Consider the following 8,882-nt stretch of genomic DNA (forward strand, 5'->3'; position numbering starts at 1 on the left):
TTTAATCGCAAAATTAAGGCTATTCAGTCGGACTTAGGAGCTGAATACAAAAAGCTACATACTGTTCTTTTTCAGTTAGGGATTCATCATAGACAATCATGTGCCTACACTCATGAACAGAATGGTCGTGTTGAGAGGAAGCACAGGCATATTGTCGAAACTGGTCTTAGTCTTATGGCTCGTGCGTCTGTTCCATCTCGTTTTTGGGACTTTGCTTTTGAAACTGCTGTTTACTTGATTAATAGAATGCCATCTAGTGTTTTTGCAGAATTCCAGTCCTCATTTATTGTTACATAAATCTTCTCCCTCATACTCTTTTCTTCGTGTGTTTGGTTGTCTTTGTTATCCTCACTTGCGTCCTTATAATCGTCACAAAATGTCGTATCGGTCATCTCCTTGTGTCTTCTTAGGTTATCCTGAGTCTTTTAGGGGGTACAGATGCATGGACTTAATGACTAATAAGATTTATATCTGCAGACATGTACACTTTGACGAGAATGTGTTTCCCTTTGTTAGTAGGGTTGCTGTGCCATCTCCTCCCTCTGTGCAGAAGCCGTGGGCTGAATCGGTTTTACAGGTATTGCCATCTTCTCTTGCTGATTCTGCTCAGGCTGATTCTCCTGTCACCACCACTGCTGCTCCTACTCGTCAAAGAGAACGACCCCGTGGCAAGTCCACACGTCCGACTGTTCGCTCCCATGCAATGGCTACGAGGAGTCGGTCTGTGGCCCCACTTTTGGCTCTCTCTGCTCAGGCCTGTCCTACCGAGCCCACTTGCTACACTCAGGCAGTTAAATTTTCTGAATGGCGAGAGGCAATGGATCTGGAGTTCAATGCACTTTTGCACAATCAGACTTGGGTTCTAGTTCCTCCTCGCCCAGGTATGAATGTGATTGGGTGTAAGTGGGTTTTTCGTACTAAACGTAAAGCTGATGGTTCAATAGAGAGGCATAAGGCGAGACTTGTGGCGAAAGGGTTTAATCAAGTTCCTGGTCAGGACTTTTTTGACACCTTTAGTCCGGTTGTGAAACCCACTACAGTCAGATTGCTTTTGAGTTTGGCTATTTCCTCAGGTTGGGTGGTTAGGCAGCTTGACGTACACAATGCATTTTTGAATGGTGATTTGGCTGAGACTGTTTATATGCGTCAACCACCCGGGTATGCTGATGCTCAATTACCTGATCACGTTTGTCTGTTGAGGCGTTCCTTATATGGCTTAAAGCAAGCTCCACGAGCTTGGTTTAATCGGCTGCATACTTTTTTACTCTCTGTTGGGTTTATAGCTTCAAAGACTGATGTGTCATTATTCTATTACTCTCGTGGTTCTGCATGTGTGTATCTTTTAGTATATGTTGATGACATTTTGGTAATGGGGACTGATGAGCTACTAGTGTCTGATTTACTCTCTAAACTGTCTAATGCTTTCAAAATTAGAGATCTTGGTGAACCTGGTTTCTTTCTTGGAATTGAGCTAGTCAAAACTAGCAATGGTGTTATTCTTTCTCAGCAGCGGTACATGTCAGACATCTTGAAACGGGCTGGAATGACTGATTGTAAACCTCTCGCCACTCCTATTTCTACATCGAAAACTCCATTGCTTAATTCAGATTCATATGAAGATCCAACGAAATACAGGAGTTTGGCTGGTGCTCTCCAGTATCTCACAATTACACGGCCAGACTTATCCTTTGCGGTCAATCAATTGTGTCAACATATGCATGCTCCAACATTGTCTCACTGGGAGCAGCTAAAACGAGTGCTCAGGTATGTCAAAGGCACCCTCTCATTCGGCTTGCGTGTAACTCAGTCAAATTCTAGAGAGCTTCATGCTTTCTCTGATTCTGACTGGGCTGGTTGTCCTGAGGACCGTAAATCTACTAGTGGGTATGCAGTGTTTCTTGGCACCAATCTTATATCTTGGGTGTGCAAGAAATAGAAGACAGTTGCAAGATCATCCACGGAAGCTGAGTATAAAGCCTTGGCTGATGTTTGTGCTGAGGTCATATGGATCATGTCCTTGCTGCGTGAGATCAAAATTGATGGCATCCTTACTCCCAAATTATGGTGTGACAATCTTGGTGCTACTTACATGTGTGCGAATCCAATTTTTCATGCAAGAACTAAGCACGTGGAGATTGACTACCACTTTGTTAGAGATAGGGTTGCCAATGGAGATATTCAGGTTAACTTTATTTCCACAAAAGATCAATTAGCTGATATCTTTACAAAAGCTTTGCCTAGTCCTAGATTTTCTTTTCTTAGGGACAAGCTTCAGGTTAGTAGTTTACCCTGCGCTTGAGGGGGAGTATTAGGACTCTCTGAGTTTGAGTCACGTTAGGACTAGCTATCCTACTCTACCTGAGACTCCCCTAGTATATATATCTCCTATTCCTCATCATTGTAATTGTTCAATTGAATCAATACAATATTCAGTTCTCATCATATTAACTACATAGGGATGATTTGTTGACAAAGAAGACATTCAAGTAACCCAATAAATTGATTTAAAACTCACTATTAAAAATGTCAATGTAGGGCAATAGAACATTGTGACACACTTGATACATTGGAAATATGCTGAGACTACAACATTGTTGAAATCAATCTTTCAAATTCAGAAAAAAAAAATTGAAAAATAGTTACCGTTGCAACATTCATTAATCTTGTATGTAAAATACTTATTATGCATTCTTTAAATATATTAGAACTAATATAAATTTATAATTCATTCATTTTCCACAATCAACCTGTTCAGATTAAAAACAAAATCAACATCGATCTTGACAATAAAAATAATTGGTATATAGGATTGAACATTATCTCGTGAAAAACTAGTATACTAATATAAGAGTCAAAGAAAGTTAGGCCTATAATGGGTAAAAAAAATGACAGTCAAATTATTAAATCAAATGGATTGTTCAAATTTATATTTTTCCTTGAGATTTCCTAATTTATCCTTAATTATATGATTATCCGTTAAATTTTTCGTTAAATATTCTCTTTTCCGTTAATACTTCGTTAACTTTTAACTTACTCATTAATTTCTATAAGTCCTTCTTAGGTTCGAATCCCATTCCAATCAAAGTTGACATAATTGTTGAACATATACTACGAATATGTTAGAGTATATTATTCAAAAAGTAAAGACTCCACTCTACTACTATTATTAAATTAAATTAATTCGTAGTTACAATAAAAAAAATAATACATATGCATTTCTTTAATTTATAATTCAATTTTTACAATGCCTTTATTATTCAAAAAAAATATTCATTATCAAAAAATTTTTAAAGAGATATAATTTCATTAGTTATATTGTTTATATTTTCTACCATGCAAAGATTCCTTACCTTCAAATTTATTAATTAATTATATTCACTACATTATTCATTGTTTTCTTTTTACACTATCTTGTAATTAAATATCAAAGTTATACTAAAAAATAATGTTATATATTTATTTACCAAGTATTATGTTAATAACATTGAAATTTAAAAAAAAAACAGTTTGAAACCAATCATATTAGCTACTATTTAGGGAGGATTTGTTGACAAAAAATATATTCAAATAACCCAATAAATTGATTTAAAACTCATTATTAAAAATATCAATGTAGGGCAATAGAACATTGTAACACACTTGATGCATTGAAAATATGCTGAGACTATAACAATGCTGCAATCAATTTGACAAACATAGAAAATGAAGAAATTTCAAAAATAGGCACCGTTGATTCATCTATTTATCCGGTATGTAAAATACTTATTGTGCATTCATTAAATATATTAGAACTAATATAAATTTACAATTCATTTCTTCCTAAGCCTAATTTTGGTCACTATTTTTTTTAAAGTTTATGCACAAGGTAAAAAATAATTTAACTCGAAGGTTAATATCAATTCAATAAAAAACACACACACACACACACCCACAAATCAAGTACTACACTCATTCCTACTAATTCTAAAAATACGAACTTGAAAATTAACAGGTGAAAATACGAACTTGATGAATATCAACATGCATTTGCAAGATCAAGAGTTCATAGTACAACTAATTAAGATCCAGTCATATACACAATAAGGAAAATCCATAGCTTCCGACATCATAATCTCATTGCATGGTGTTGTCATCTATGCTACCAACAGTAATCCAATTGCAAATAACACACTACCAACAAAAAAGAATAAGACAAATAGTGAAGATGGAGACAATGACAATGTTACTCAAAAGAGAATTGAGAATACTTTAAAAAACTCAAACCAAATTAAAGTTGCAAACATTTATTTTAGTGACAATTGTAATGAATTTTCTATATTATCTTGGATTCATATATTTTGAGTTACATATTTAAATAAACAAATTCGACATTCAATTACCTATGTATAAACTTCTCATATATAATGTTACATTGATATACTTTCAAATATTTATTTAAATATAAACATTGGGCATTAATTCACCCGCGCAATGCGCGTGTAAAACTAGTTATTATAATAAAAAGGTAGAAATTCAAAAATAAGAATGGCGAAGTTTGTATGTGTCTACTTATTTTATAACTTTTTACTATTATGATTTGTGATTTTATCTGAGTTAGTATTAACTATTAGATGAAGAATAAAAGAATCAACTTCAATCTTCAAAAAAAAAAAAAAAAGAATCAACTTCAATTTTAATACATGCACAAATTAAATTTTAGAGAAATGTAAATTCGATTTTCAAAAGACACGGCGATATCTAATGAATGATTTTTTATTTACATTAGTTTTTTTTTAACTTTTAAAATTAATCTTAATTTTGACTTCTTGTTGGCGCCGCTCTCTAGGGTTCCTTGTCTTCTCTCCAGGTTTTCTGCTTGCGCCGCTCTCATCCACAAGGCCGCCGCCTCCGCTTGCTTCGCGGAGGCGGCGACCGATTCTTCCATCCTCCTCCTCCCATTCACCGCCAGTAACTCCCTCCGCAACCATCTCCATCGCAGACGGTCCGCCTCTATCGCGTGGTCTCTTGATTTTCACCCCGCCCATCGGTTGCTCATCCATCTCCATCGCCACCGGTCACTTCTCCCTCCTTCCATCCACCTCCTTTTCACGCTGCTAATTTTGGTTTAATTTTGACTTGCAGCTTCTTTGTTTTCCCTGTTTCCGGTTGATTTCCCTTTTGCTATGTTTATGATTTTTAACTTTGCCAGCAGTGTATTTCCTTTTTCCATTTGCTTTGTTTACTAGAGTTTAAATCTGCTAGTAGTTTATGTTTATCTCTCGTTGTTTTGGTGAGCTTCTTTCTCTCGTTTTATTGGCGAGTTCCTTTTTCATAAAGTGTGAAACAATTTATTTGGTTATGTCGTATGTGAATCTCATCCTGGACACAGAAGATGACAATGTAGAAGAGACTCCTCTGAACTATGATGTGCAGTTCAACCCGATGGAGATATTGTCAATGAAAAGAAGAATGAAATTTGATACCCAGGTGATATACATCAACATCAAAGAAGCTGTAAGTTCTTTCAACGATTACAGCATCAAATTTGTGAAACAGTCTGCAAAACAAGTTTTATGTAGCATTGCTAGAAAAGTTGTTTCAATGTTTGGCTGTAGAGAATATTTAATTGTTTCATTGATCTTCATTGTACACGTTTCAACTTATTATGATTAATGAATTAGCTTCGTACTTCAAAAATTAATCTTAATTTTTCTAGTGATAATTGTAAGTATTGGAAGATTTTTTTATTTTTATTTTTAGCAATGAAGAATAGAATAATTGAATGGGTGATATTTCACACAGAAGCCGTCATGTTTTTTTTTTTTTTTTTTTTTTAAAACTCATGATTCTTTAATCTATAATTTTCATGAATCAGTGATAATTTGATGAAGGTTGATTTTTTTTAAGCAAAACCTTAATACTAAAATTAAGCAATTTGGAAAAGTGTTGAATACAGTATGGGATAGAAGAATGTCTAAGTGATCAAACTGAGAATTTGTAACCCTTGCAAAAATGTGGGCTAAGAGCATCACCATCAGCAGTTATTCATGGGTTATTGGAATAGTAGTTGGTGACATGGTGGAGAGAGAGTAGAAGTGAGAGAAAGTTTAGGATCCTCTGCAAATGAGGTTCTTGGAACAGTAAAAAAAAAAAAAAGCAAAAGCCTCTTTGTGTGCTATGCGCGTTAACGCGCACAGTAGCGCCCAGCGGGCGCGTGCAGTGCATGCGCTCGCTGGGCGCATTAGGCGGGCCTAACAGACCTTTTATTTTATTTTATTTCTAAAATTATATTTGTTTTATTTTATTTTTTCATCTCTTCCCATTTTCTCTTTCCTAATCACACTTACAAAAACTCCTCAAATGCCGCGAAATAACTCCACTACTAAGGATGCTCTAACACATTCGCTGAATTATGAATAAAATGGTGTTCCTAGTCAATCACCCCATGCATCTTTCTTAGCAATGATTCGCAACTATCCACGGGTGGCAATGACAATATATGCTTGTAACCCTTTCGAAGGGATTTGTTTCCCACCAATACTTATTCATAACCCTTTCCAATTTTTAGCAGAAAGTAAGAGTGAGGTGATAGAGACTCATGGTGAAAGTGTGGAGTGCTTGTGCTACACATTTCAAAAGAATTTCCTTACCAACTCTGGATAGCAGCTTCTTACCCCAACCCCCCACTCTCTGTCTCATGCGGGCCTCTATGAAAAAGAAGTCCACCTTTTTATTCTTACCTACACCAATCAGGAAAGGGTACTTACCAATATTTAGCACTTAGGATCCTAGGTGTTGCAGCTAAACATGATACATGATTTGGAGTAATTAACTAATTGGCTCGACATAGACTCATAGGTGTTGAGGTAATCCTTCATTTTACTGGCCTCTTCCTTTGTTTCTTTAAAGGACAACAAACTATCATCTGCAAAAAAGAGATGGGAAATACCAGGCGCACCTCTACTAACCCTGCATGTGATCTAGGAGCCATTTCTAACTACTTTGTTTATTAAGAGAGAGAAGCCCCCCCCCCCACCCGCACACAGGATGAAAAGATAGGGTGAGAGAGGGTCGCCTTGCCTTAAGCCTCGGGATGGAATAATGGGGTTGGTGCGCACTCCATTTACCAGCACTCTATAAGAGATAGTAGTGACACATAACATGATGAGATCAATGAAACACATATCAAAACCCATGAGTATCATGATATCATGAAAAAAGTTTCATTCCATTTTGTCATACGCATTGGCCATGTCAAATTTTAGGGCACACCAGCTAGTGGACTCATCCCTCTCACGGTTGAGGTAGTAAATAACCTCAGACGCGATCAAGACACTGTCAATGATTAGTCTGCCAGGAATGAACGCACTCTAGGTAAGTAGGTATCACCAGTTATGGTATTGATGACCTTTTTAGTCTATTGGCAATCATTTTGGCGACTATTTTATAAATAATGTTACAGAGAGCAATAGGGCGCAAGTCGCTTACATGAGTAGGGGAATCAACTTTGGGAACCAGCACTACATATAGAGGCATCAATCATACCTAGGGAGAAGTTCCATGAGTGGATGCATTGAAGGATAAAAGCACTAATGTTGGGGCCTATTTCTGACCAGAAATATTGAAACCATCAAGGCTAGAGACTTATCTAGTGCCATAGAGAAAATAGCATTGTTGACTTCCTCAGGGGTATAAGACTTAGAGAGAAATGCATTGTCAGCTTCATAAACCATCAGAGTGCCACCACCAAACTCCTCTGTGTCGGGAACCCTTGTACTGGAAAATATGTTTTTTATAATAATTAGCAATCAACAAACTCAGGCTCTCACATTCTACCTACCGCCCGTCAGAGTCCATAAGCCTAGTGGTGGCGTTCCTACGCTTCCGGTTAGGGGCATGTAAGTGAAAAACTGTGTTTTAGTCACCTCTCGACTAAGCCTGTGTTGTTTTACTTGCTGAAGCCAAAAAGTATATAATTTTTCAAGAGAAAATCAGAGTTTGCAGTCAAGTTGGCAAATTGTAGCAAAAGAGACGGGGTCGCAGTACACAAACAGAGAACTGATAAGTTGTTGGAGGTCATCAATTCTCCTACTTAAGTGTTTACCATAATTGCAACCCCACGAGCTAAGGTCCCGACTGCAAATATCAAGTCTTTTTGGCACTAACTGACCAACTGACGAAGCCCAAGAATTTGCCACAACTAACTTACAACCTTCGTCTTTAAGCCAGGCATTACAAATATAAAACGACGTCTAAGCCTTCGCATACGGGGGCTTTCCATATCAATGAAGATGGCTGAGTGATCACTCATAGCAATAACCATATTATAAACCATAGCGTGGGGATGGATGGTACTGCACATCACTCAACGTTCGCAACAACTCTATCCAAATGTTCCTCTACCCGGGCTCCAGTACCTCGTCCACGTTGCCAGGTTAATTTCCTCCCTTTCATGCTCAAATCAAACGGTAAACAGTCCTAAAGAGCCCTACTAAATGCATCCAGCCACCAATCATGACAAATCAGAAGGGAACGAAGTAAGTACCAAGAGAGATATATGCGGTTACTGATAAGAGTATATTTGGTCATATTTTTACCCCATATTTAAATCCATTTCTACCACTAAATATTAATATTATGTTCTTAATAATATTGAATTTCTTCATTGTGATAAATAATTATTATTTGACCAAAGATGATCATGATTTGATAATTGAGCATAATATTAATATTTTGTAGTGGCATTTATAATCTTGTTTTGTATGTGTATATTTAATTGCACCAAGTAGGTGGAAGACATGATTTGGTGGAATGATGTGATGAGTGGGAAGCAAAAGACAAATGAAAGAAGGCAAAAAGAGGCATAAAACATGGAGCCAAAAGCAAAAAGAGAAAGTGGAAGA

This window comes from Ipomoea triloba, chromosome 1, assembly GCF_003576645.1.
Source record: "Ipomoea triloba cultivar NCNSP0323 chromosome 1, ASM357664v1".
NCBI lineage: Eukaryota > Viridiplantae > Streptophyta > Magnoliopsida > Solanales > Convolvulaceae > Ipomoea > Ipomoea triloba.